This window comes from Pempheris klunzingeri, chromosome 9 (assembly GCF_042242105.1).
Source record: "Pempheris klunzingeri isolate RE-2024b chromosome 9, fPemKlu1.hap1, whole genome shotgun sequence".
NCBI lineage: Eukaryota > Metazoa > Chordata > Actinopteri > Acropomatiformes > Pempheridae > Pempheris > Pempheris klunzingeri.
In genome coordinates, this window is record NC_092020.1 from 11,921,701 (window position 1) to 11,933,320 (window position 11,620).

The 11,620-nt window shown below is 42.9% G+C and overlaps 1 pseudogene; it reads right to left on the reverse strand.

Annotated features, from left to right (window-relative positions):
* Positions 1 to 459: 459 nt before the first annotated feature.
* On the reverse strand, positions 460 to 1,325 carry LOC139207608 (uncharacterized; annotated as a pseudogene).
* Positions 1,326 to 11,620: the final 10,295 nt, after the last annotated feature.

Genomic DNA, 11,620 nt, shown 5'->3' on the forward strand with positions numbered 1-11,620 from the left:
TACAAGTCCTTAATGCATAACAAATGATGTCCCTGAATTTTGCTCTGTTTTAATAAATGTTTTAATACTTGCTGTCTCCGTTAATGTTGTACAATTGTGGACACTGCCAACCTCTACACTGTCAAGAACTCCAAAATCCTTCAGCTAGCTATCAATGTGGTAATTTTGGTAGTAATTATTAAATTAATTATAAAACATAATTCCAAATTGATAGTTTAGTATTTTTATGAGACTAAATCAATTAAAACGGCTGTCTTTTCCTCGTTTTTCGAGGTGGTGCCCCAATCGAGGTGGACTTTAATCAAAGTTCATTTATTTTAATAATTATTAATTATCTTTGATAATTATTAATTATTTCTGATAGCCAAATTGAACATTACCACTTGTTAAAGCACAACAGAAGTGTGTAAGACTGCAGCTCTGCCTCCTGGTCTCGACTCTGGATTGTCAAGTTTTAGGACTAATAAACTTCGCCATATTTCTAGATAAGAGCGCAGCTCCGTCCAAAGTGGGATGGATGCCGTCTCTTCTAATGAGACCAGGTTTTCCCCAGAAAGACTGCCAATTGTCTATGAAGCCCACATTGTTAGCTGGGCACCACCTCGACAGCCAGCGGTCAAATGATGACATGCGGCTGTACATGTCATCACTGGTCAGATTGGGCAGGGGACCAGAGAAAACTACGGAGTCCGACATTGTTTTAGCAAAGTTGCACACCGACTCCACATTAATTTTAGTGACCTCCGATTGGCGTAATCGGGTGTCATTAACGCCGACGTGAATCACAATCTTACCAAATCTACGTTTAGCCTTCGCCAGCAGTTTTGATTGAAATTTGATTCGATGTCGCCCGCTCTGGCCCCCGGGATGCACTTAACTATGTTCGCTGGTGCCGCTAGCTTCACGTTCCTGACTATGGAGCTTCCAATGACCAGAGTCTGGTTCTCAGCGGGTGTGTCGCTAAGTGGGGAAAATCGGTTGGAAACCTGAAGGTGGTGGTGCACCGTGGGCTTCTCCTTTGGACTATGTTTCCTCCGGACAGTCACCCAGCCGCCCTGGTTTCCCGGCTGTGCGGGAACCGCCGGGGGAGTGGGAGCTAAGCTAGGTCGGCCCGCACCGGCTACTGGGGGCTGGCTAGCTACAGCTGACTTATGCTCCATGGTGCGGAACCGTGTCTCCAACTCACTAAGCCTCGCCTCCAGTACAGCAAATAAACTACATTTATTACAGGTACCAGTTTCGCTAAAGGAGGCCGAGGAGTAACTAAACATATGGCACACTGAGCAGGAGACAGCAGGAGACTGAGAGGGAGAGAGAGAAGCCATTGCAGTGGTTTTAGTTTTAAGAAGCTAGCTAGTGATTTAGGTAAAAACTACAGAAATAACGAGATTATCACCACAAGAAGTGAGAAATATGTGTGCAGGTTTGTAAATTTAAATGTACAGCTGGTGGTTAAGACAGTAAAGCGTGAAAATAGATCCAGTGGAGAAAAAGGAATGAGAGACGCTGTTGATAGTGCAGTACACGGAAACTCCGATAGCCGGAAATGACGCTTACCGTAACAGGAAGTCCATGCATCGCTGCTGGACCAAGGGCCCACGTGAAGTATAACAGCTGGTGTTAGTTCACAAGTTGGTGTCAGTGTAGCTCTGAGATCTATCTAAATCTGCAGGGAGAGTTGTCAGTGGATCCTCTGTGGATCTAACTACAACGTTCTTAAAGTCAGACGGGTTCCCCTCGTCCTCCTTCAGTTTCATTTCACTATCACCAATCCAAAGGTTTATCAGCAATGTTAATCTTCTGTCTTGATTGTTGTCTGTCTAGTGTCATTTCTGTCTCATCCGCCTTTATAGTCATTAGTGTTCTATGTTGATATTTAGCATTTATTAATAAAAGGTGTATTAACCGCCACTTCGCCTGGATATTTCTTCAAACAAGGTCTAAGAGGATCAATGCCACTGAGAACTTACACATTTAGAACTGAGGCTGTTTAATGTTTAATGCTTAATTCTTAAGGTTAAAGACCTGAAGCCATCTGTGCTAAGAAAATAATAAGTTGAATTTCCCGTCCAATGACGGGTGGTGCCCCTATTGATACGAGAGCTTTTAATTAATTAATTAAATGGTAGTCAACTTTCTACATTATTGGTGCCCCAGTGAGAGGCCTATATCTCCTACACTGGCAACACTTGCTAATCCAGTAATGGGTGTGAAAGGCCCATCCCCTTTGATGGAACTTGAGAGCTTCAAGATGATCACTGGATTCATTCCTGAGTACCAACACAGTGTCTGCCTGGGTGTCACTAAACAGGTTACATCTCTGTGGCTAGACAGTAAGCACCATAATGAAGACTGGTACTTGGGCGGCAAGGTCAGTGATATAGACCAGGAATTGCTGGCCATTAACCCACCTGTGGAGATCACAAGGGCACCGAGATCAGTGAAGGACAGAAAATTCTGGAAAGCATCTGAGTGGAGGTCATTTTTGTTGTTTTATGCATTGCCTGTTTTGAATGGCATTCTGAAAAAGAGTTAGTTAGTTAGTTTTTGCAATGCACACTCTTCTTCAGGATGCCATCAAAGTGAGATGTGGATGTGGCAGAACAAGCTCTGCGAAAGTTTGTGCTTAACTTTGAGAAACTTTATGGTGCTGCTAATGCTTCTTTTAATGTGCATTTATTAATGCACTTGGCAGCAAGCGTGCGCAACTGGGGACCACTGTGGGCAACATCCACATTTCCATTTGAATCATTTAATGGGACTTTGCTTAGGTTTTTCAGTGGAACTACACATGTGCCAACACAAATAGTGAAAAGATTTCTTCGGTGGAGGGGTCTCTCAACAAAAGCAGGAACTAAAATGGCAAATGCTAATGACAACATAAAGACATTATTTGACAAACTTCAAAGTACCTCTATCTTAAGAAAGAAATCAAAGGAGTTTCAACATAATGTCAGAGGTTTTGGCTGCCCGAAGAAAGGTAGCACATCTGTGTTGCAGAGGATGGCTATTGAAAACAGGAGTGACAGTCCATTCAGGTTTATTTTATGACTGTTTAATTTGTAGCAGTGTGGTTTATCATTCATATAACAACACAACTCTTAAAAAGAGAAATAATTTAGTTGTACAGTTAAATGATGGAACATTCTGCGAAGTTATGACCCTGGTGGCTTTTACATCTGATGATGGGGCTGCATCCACATCCACCAACTTCTGTATTTTAGTAAAAGAGCTTGCTAAGAGTGGAGGAAAGGTCTGTAGGGGTGTTCAGTTAAATATATCTTCTGCGTTTATAAATGAGGTGTCTCACACCCATAATGTATTTGCCGTGCATCCCCAATCACTCAAATGTAAATGTGTAGGGGTTAAGTCCAAGGACAAAATGTATGTCATTCCACTTCCAAAAAATGTTGAGAGAGAATAAAATTCTTGGGGAGCTACTACTTTTCAGACATCAACGCCAAACCGATCTCTACATATCAGTCCTATACGCATGAAGTGCTGTCAGCAACTTTTTGATCTGTTGGTCGTTTGCTGTAGCCTTGCTTTTCTCCATTAAACAATACTAAAGAAATGTTCTTTTTTAGAACACAATGTGTTTACACAGTGTGAGTGAACTTCATGTTTTTTTTTTGCATGTCATTTAGTCAGTATTAACTTGTCTGTTGCAATGTGGGTGATGCCATCTATTAATTCATAATGTAGCATTGCACCAACTTGAAACCACTTGCTTTTCAGCAGAACACACATTTTTTTTTGGGCAACTGTACTTTTGAAGTGTGCATTTAGTGTTTTGTTTAATGTGGTTTTGTGTGTAATATGTATTGCATCATATTTTCTTTGCCAAACTTATTAAACATGACATAACAACTGCAAGAATTGCTATCTTTATACTCTACACACAGAACACAATTTCATAAATGGGTTTAATTGCATTTTCATAGTAATACTATTGAACACTTTCCAAAAGAATGTCCTGAAGTACAAGTGTAAATAACTTTACTTCATAATTAGACTCAAATACAACTTAAAATACACTCAAACTTAATATTGCAGTGTTGATATTAAAATGTGTACTTTTAAAATATGCTTTCAGTGTATGTTACAATGACAATTTTGAGCATGCATTTTAAAATATATCAAAAATGTGTAAAACCAAATTTCGAATAAGCATACTTTCGATAAGTATATTTTAGTATAATATAATTAAAGTGTGTCAAAAGTGTTAGCGTTAAAGTGTGAGTTTAGTATACTCGTTATATATTTACAAAAAGTACAATTTGTGTAAATACATTTTCAATATACTATTGAAAATATGAATATACTTGAAATACAATAAAGTACTTTTTTTTTTCCACCAGGGCAGTAATGGCTGTTCTGCCCCTTCCAACCAGTGTCTCCACTCCTCCAAAGCCGTCTTAAAGGCCAGCAGTTCGCAGTTGCCCACGTCATAATTTCGCTCTGCTGGTGTCAATTTCTGGGACAGATAGACGAAAGGATGAACTCAGCCGTCCACCACAGACCTCTGGGAAAGAACTGCCCCAACCCCCTCACTGGAGGCATCCACCTCTACCACAAACTGCCGTTGTGGGTCTGGAACGGTAAGGATTGGGGCGGTGGTGAAGGTCCGCTTCAGTTGCTTAAAGGCCTCCTCTGCCTGCGGGTTCCACTGGAACGGTTGCTTGGATGAGGTGAGAGCATGCAGGGGAGCAGCGACAGAACTAAAATTCCTTATGAATTTCCTATAGAAATTAGCAAAACCAAGAAACTGTTGTACCTTTTTCCGGTTATCCGGAGAAGGCCAATTGGCGACAGCACTAACCTTCTCGGGCTCCATGCATATTTGGTTGGTGGAAATGATGTACCCCAAGAAGGAGACGGTGGCAGCGTGACAAAATCATTCAAGAAGTCCCTCAGAACCTCATTAACAAAAGCCTGGAATACCGCAGGTGCGTTCGTGAGGCCAAATGGCATGACAAGCTACTAATGTCTTCCATTCATCCCCCTCCTTTATCCTTATTAGGTGATATGTGCTGCGGAGATCCAATTTAGTGAAGACTGTGGCCCTTTTGCAATAACTCAAAGGCAGAGGAAATCAAGAGAAGCGGGTACCGGTTCTTAACTGTAATGTCATTAAGTGGGCTATAGTCAATATATGGCCTAAGGGTGCCGTCCTTTTTCCCCACAAAGAAAAACCCTGCTCCAGCTGGTGAAGAGGAAGGACGGATAATTCCAGCCTGCAGTGACGAGGAAATGCACTCCTCTGGGCCTTCCTCTCAGGCCCAGAGATGGAGTACAATCACCCCTTGGGGATGGGTGCACCGGGTAACAAATCTATCGTACAGTCAAAGGTTCTGTGAAGAGGCAAGGATGTGGCCTGTGTGTTACTAAATACCTTTTTTAGAACCTTTAGAAATTTTGGGGTATTCAGCTGCACCCAACTCAGACTCTGAGTGAGAGTTCCTGAACGTAAAAACAAAATTAGAGCAGCATACATTACACTCCTCCCCCCAGCCCTTGATCCGTCCCGACTTCCAGTTGATATGGGGGTTATGTTTTTGAAGCCAAGGGTAACCAAGGACTAAGGGGTGCTGAGCTGAGTCAAACAAGTGGAAGTTCATGAGTTCTGTATGCTCTGGGTCTACGGTCACCCGAACAGGTTTGGTCTGGTGCGTAACCTGACAAAGCAGTCGCCCATCCAGAGCACTGGCATTGACAGGTTGAGCTAGGGGAATAGTCCAAATCCCGAGTTCTTTTGCCAGTGACCAATCCATGAGACTCTCATCTGCTCCAGAGTCAATGAGAGCGTCCTGCTCCCTGGGCTCCTTACCTGATCCAAGTGTTACCTGGTTAAGCATGCAAGGAGGATAGCCCTTACTTAAAAAATGTCTTTTGACGGACAAGTCATCAGAAGGTGTCCCTGCTGCCCACAGTAAAAGCAGGCCCCCTGTCGTCTCTCCTCGAGACCAAGCTTGGTTTGCCCAAGCTGCATGGGCTCTTCCCCACCTGCAGGTGGTGTCATCCTCCTGGAAGGCAGGGACGGCAACTATGCCGTTCTATGGGACTCGAGGGGCTTAGAAGAGAGCCCTGGGTAGGCTGGAAGCTTGGCGTCGCTCTCTCGCCCGGTCCCTTAACCGATTGTCCACTCGGGAGGCCATGTCTATGAGGTCCTCTAGTCCAGTGGGGAGCTCGAATGGAGCCAGCTGATCCTTTATAGGCTCAGTGAGTCCGTTAAAAATGGCATCGACCAATGCTGGTCCATTCGATCCGCTGTCTGCAGCCAGAGTGCGGAACTCGATGGCGTAATCCACCACCGACCGAATCTCTGTTTGAGCTGGAAAAGTGCTCGTGATGCCTTTTTTTTTTTTAGCAATTCAGCAATTTTTTGCTGCTAAAATCAGATAAAACTGAAGTTATTCTGTTTGGCCCTAAACATCTTAGAGACACATTTTCTAACACTATAGCTACTCTGGATGGCATTACTCTGGCCTCCAGCTCCACTGTGAGGAATCTGGGAATCATCTTTGATCAGGATTTGTCCTCTAACTCACACATAAAACATATTTCCAGGACTGCCTTTTTCCATCTACGTAATATTGCTAAAATCAGACCCATCCTGTCTATGAATGATGTAGAAAAACTTGTCCACATATTTGTTAACTTGGTATCTTCCCCGGAGCCTTTCTGTGCTTTTCTCGTCCCTCAGGTTCCTGTGGATCCTGGTCCTGGTTCTCCTGCTGTGGTTCTCTGGCTTCATGATTCACTGCTGCGGATCGTCAGCTGCCGCCACTTTTTACTGATATTGGTCGTGTTATTATTATTAATATAATAACTATTGTTTTTCACTGTTATCATGTTGACCATTATTATTCATATTCCCATTGTCAGAAATATTGTTGCTGTTATTATTGTTCCAGGGTTCTTCCCGTTAAAGGGGAGTTTTTCCTACCACTGTTGTCCAATATAATATCTGATGCTGCTCATGTGGGGATTCTTGAATCCTTCATTTTGAATTGCTTAATTGTTGGGTCTCTCTCTTAATTAAAGAGTTTGGTCTAGACCTGCTCTTTATGGAAAGTGTCTTGAGATAACACTGTTATGCATTGGTGCTACATAAATAAAGATTGATTGATTGATTGATTAAAAATGGGAACTTTGAGAAAAGGAATTAGACAGACAATATGCTTTCTGCGTTGCTCCAGGCTACTTCATTTAATGTTCTCTCATACCATATTGATAAAAGGTCCTTGTTCATACACATTTATGTTTGTGGTCACTAACATAAACACTTATTATACACATTATTTCTACTTCCTCAACCCTGCATTCATTTTACAGTTATCAACGCCTCTTGCTTGCAAAAAAGAACAAAAGAAACCATTAGATCAACCACCCTCTCCATAGTAACAAAACAACAGATTTAGAGATAAAGTTTGGTCCTTTTTGGGACGGAGCAGTGCCGGCACTCTGGAACAATGACTCCCCCTTGTGAAGCAGTGTCATACAGGCTCATTGTCTGCATGTGAATACTTACAAGATCTGAGATGGTCCAGTTTTCATGGGGCTGTGTCCCTCACTTTGGTGAAATCAAAGGTATGTGCATGTCAGAATTGGAGGGGGAGGCAGAATGGAGAGGAGCATTACAGTAAAACACAGAGAGGGAGGGATGGAGGGAGGCACATGTTAACTTATTCTCTTTTGATTTACAATAATAAAATCATTTGATCAGTAGAATGTGTCCCCATTTTCTCCCCCTGGGGCACTCTACCCCTCCCTCCAAATATCTCCCATTCTTGTGTGTTCCAAGGTTGAGAGCCCAGGCAAGGATGTACTCAATTAAGAGTAGAACAATATTTGCTCCAAAGTTAACTCAGCTCAGCCCCTGAGAATGAACTGTGGGCTTTTGTTTGACTGCAAATCTTTGAATCTACCTATGGTAGAGCCACCTATGGGGGGGTGTTAGCCCTTATCTAACACCTATAGGGGTGTTAAGTAAGGGCGATATCAATAATTATAATGTCCATCACTTTGTCTTTAAACACCTCCTTTTCTTGTCCCATGCAGCATCCCCACTGTACATTGTATTTACAGTCAAAGCAGCCAGCAGAGGAGCACCAGTCTGAATCCAGACTGCGGTTTACCACAGTAATTAACTGTTTGGGTGATGATGTGGGTATTTTTAAGTGTGATCCTGGCTGATGTTCTCAGTCCATGTGACTTCAACCAATTTATTTATATAGCGCCAATTCATAACAGTGTTGTCTCAAGATGCTTTACATAAAGAGCAGGTAAGACCAAACGCTTGAATTAACAGAGAGACCCAATGATTCAGGAATTCAAAATTAAGGATTCAAGAATATTATATTAGGCAACAGTGGCAGGAAAAACTCTCCTTTAACGGGAAGAAACCTCGAAGGATTTCAACACAGGGCAGCACAGTCAGGAGTGCTGCTGGGAGGAAGGTGGACTGCTGTGATGGAGGACCTCTGGATTATTTTAAACATCACATCAACACAGACAAAAAAGGACAAATGCAATAAACAAAAAATAAGAAAGATTTCAAATGTGGTTTACAGATCTGCTGAGAGTAAAACTACCACTGAAGCCACTGAATTTCCAGCCTCAGAGTCTTTGGATCAGCTCAGCAGTCAGCTCCCATTCAGCCTCACAGCCTGTGCTGTGTGTGAAATGCAAACACAGACACAAGTAAAAAAATCGCTCCATCAAAGCATTGAGGAGAGTTCTGTGCTGTTGGGGATCATATGCGCCCGCCGTAGTCTGACACCTCCAGCACTGATCTGCTCCGTCCAGCACCTGCACGGCTGCGGGTCGGCTCAGGAGATGATTCTGAGAGCACTGGGGGAGTCAGTTGTATTTGACCCTTGTGGGACACCTGAGACTTGGTGTGATTTATACAAGCTACTGAAGCTAGCAATGGGACGTTCTGAGTATTCTCTAAGTTAGCAAAGACGCTGTTCTGGTGAGCTGGAGCTCTCGTCTAAGCAGAAGTGTGAGTGTAGCTTTTTGTCTCATCTCTTTGTCTGTCAGCGTTCTAACACCCTGAATAATAACGATAACAACAGAAGTAGCTCTGCATACACAAAGTTTAAATATGATAATATAAAAATATCCACCCCCTCTGGTTTTGACATTGATCTGTAGTCACGACTGCATTAATGCTGCATCTAACCATTAAAGCCATTCATCGTATGCTCCCAGTGGTCAGATTAACCACCTCCTCACCATGCAGTTCCACCTGTGTCTGGAATGTCCTCACTTCAGAGAAAAGTTTCACTCATTCATTCAAAAACAGATATTTGATCTCAAGACGACTGCTGAAGCAGCTACTGTGAAACCAAAACCTCACAAAATCATAAACTAGGCTTAACAACAGAGTATTTTTTCCCTGTTGCACAACTAGTTTTATTGGAACCATCAGAAAAGTGTCAAGTACAAAAGCAGGTCATTGACTAAGAAAAGGAATAGAGGGGGCAGGCCCCTCATTCAGGAGGAGAGAGCGAGGGAATGAGCCTAAAAAGAGCTGCGCTGAATGAATGAGCTGCAGCGAAGAAAGCACGAGAGAAAGAAAATGGAAGGAGAGAAAGAATAAGAGAAAGAGAGAAAGGAGAGGCTCCCTTTAACAGAGCCCTATGAAAAGCTTTGTGAAAGGCTTCTGTCTGCCTTTCCCACACAGGTCAGCATAGAAACATCCTCTCCACCTTAAAGGAGCCGGCGCTGAATAGACTCAAGGTCCACTTCAGTCTGACCAAAAGACATTCCTGCTTATTGAAAGAGGATCGCAGACTTCATTTCAAGTGAGACAAAGGCAAGAAATGGGGCAGAAAGGGAATGATTTGTGAGATAAATAGAGATTAAAGGAAAAATTAAGACAGACAGAAGAAGGAAAGTGGAAATGTCAGAAGATTAGAATATTCTCAGCAAAAGTGAAGAAAAGAAAAATGGAGGAGATGAAAGTGCTGTAATTCCATTTCTTCAACAAGGCATTTTTTATGGCTGCAGCTGGCCTAAGCTAGTTACGGGAAAGAGATTATATAGTAATAGTAAAGTCCTAAACTTTATAGTGTAGCTGCAGTTGGAAGATAGAGCGGTTGAGTGGTTACACAGAGCAAAGAGCAGCACTTTGAATATGAATGTGGCCGCATAAATCAGCGGCCAGTCAAATCAAAATGCTCTTTAAAATACCACACAGCACATTCTCCCAGTCGTGCAAATGTGCACACAAACGAGCACACACTTGCAAACATGCACATTTATTCATGCGCACAAGCACAAGCTTAGCCTGGATGCTCACACACAAACTAAGTCAAATATCACCCGCTGTCTAAAGCCAGTGCATCTTCATTCTAAAGAGGAGAGTGTGGATGAGTCACAGCTCAACAGAAAAGGTCTTCTCGTTCATGAAATGAGGCATTAAACAGCACATAATGATGGGGAACATCCGCTGTCTTCCATCCAGGACACATTTGAAGAAGAAACTAGAAGCAATGTGGGAAAGCTGTTGGATGAGGACAGAAAGACTGACCTGAATGAGAGCCCTGCGGAGTTCATTAATGATGGGAAATGGTGGCAGCGTGGTGTGCAAGGCTTTTGTGATGACCTTCGCTCTCACTTCTTGGCCGTGAATGACAAGAGGAAGCAGTGTAACCTGACAAAAGTCCATTCACATTTAAATATTTCCCCCTGAACGCCCACCCTGACTTCTCTTTATCTCTTAGATGATGTGAATGGCAGCAGCCTTTCATTTTTAAAAAACATCTTTTGGGATTTAGTTGGAAATCTTTAAAGTTCTCTTCAACCCTCAAATAATGCACCAGAGAGGGAGACAGAGGGTATGAGTATGAATTTGAACACTAAATGGAGGCCAAAAGAAGGTCTGTGGTCTGCTTAGAAACATTCTCCTAGCTCTGGAAACAGTACTAAGCGCCGACCCTGCGTGTTTCTGAAGGAGCCAACCAGGGCCTCCCCGATATCCCCCGAGTCATTGAGAAGACTCACACGTGACTGTCCACATGAGGGGCTCATATGAGGGGCCCACGCTTGGTCACATGGTGACCTATTTGCCCACACAGATGGGGGGCAGGACAGGAACATGGAGGACATAGCTGCACCCTTCATGAGGAAGATTAACAGCTACACAAAGACCACAGGCAGAGACCCTCAGAGCACAGAGACGGTGCCGTGTTTGACTAGTGTCAAACGCCCAGTGCTTTAGGGCTGTGTAAAACTCACAGTGAGCTTAAAGCTAATGAAGCTAAGAATATGAAGGTTAGTGAAATCAGACTGGAAAATAAAGAGTCATCTTTAATGTAACATTTCTCTGTTTCATGCACTCTTGCATCTTATCTTTAGTGGCCAAGACAACAATTCCTACCTGCTGTATCTGCACTAAAAGAGTCATACTTGGCATTTTTCCTCTTTAATTTCCCCCTCTTCTTTCATTTGTCTCATTTTTCTTCAGCTCTCACCTGCCCTCCCCTTTATTCCACTGTGTCAGCTCTGTTATCTGTATTACAAACCTAAAAAGAGTCCAGAGGAAAATCAGACTCTTGTGCCAAGAAGACCTGCACTCCCACTGTATCATAAAGGCATATCTGACAGC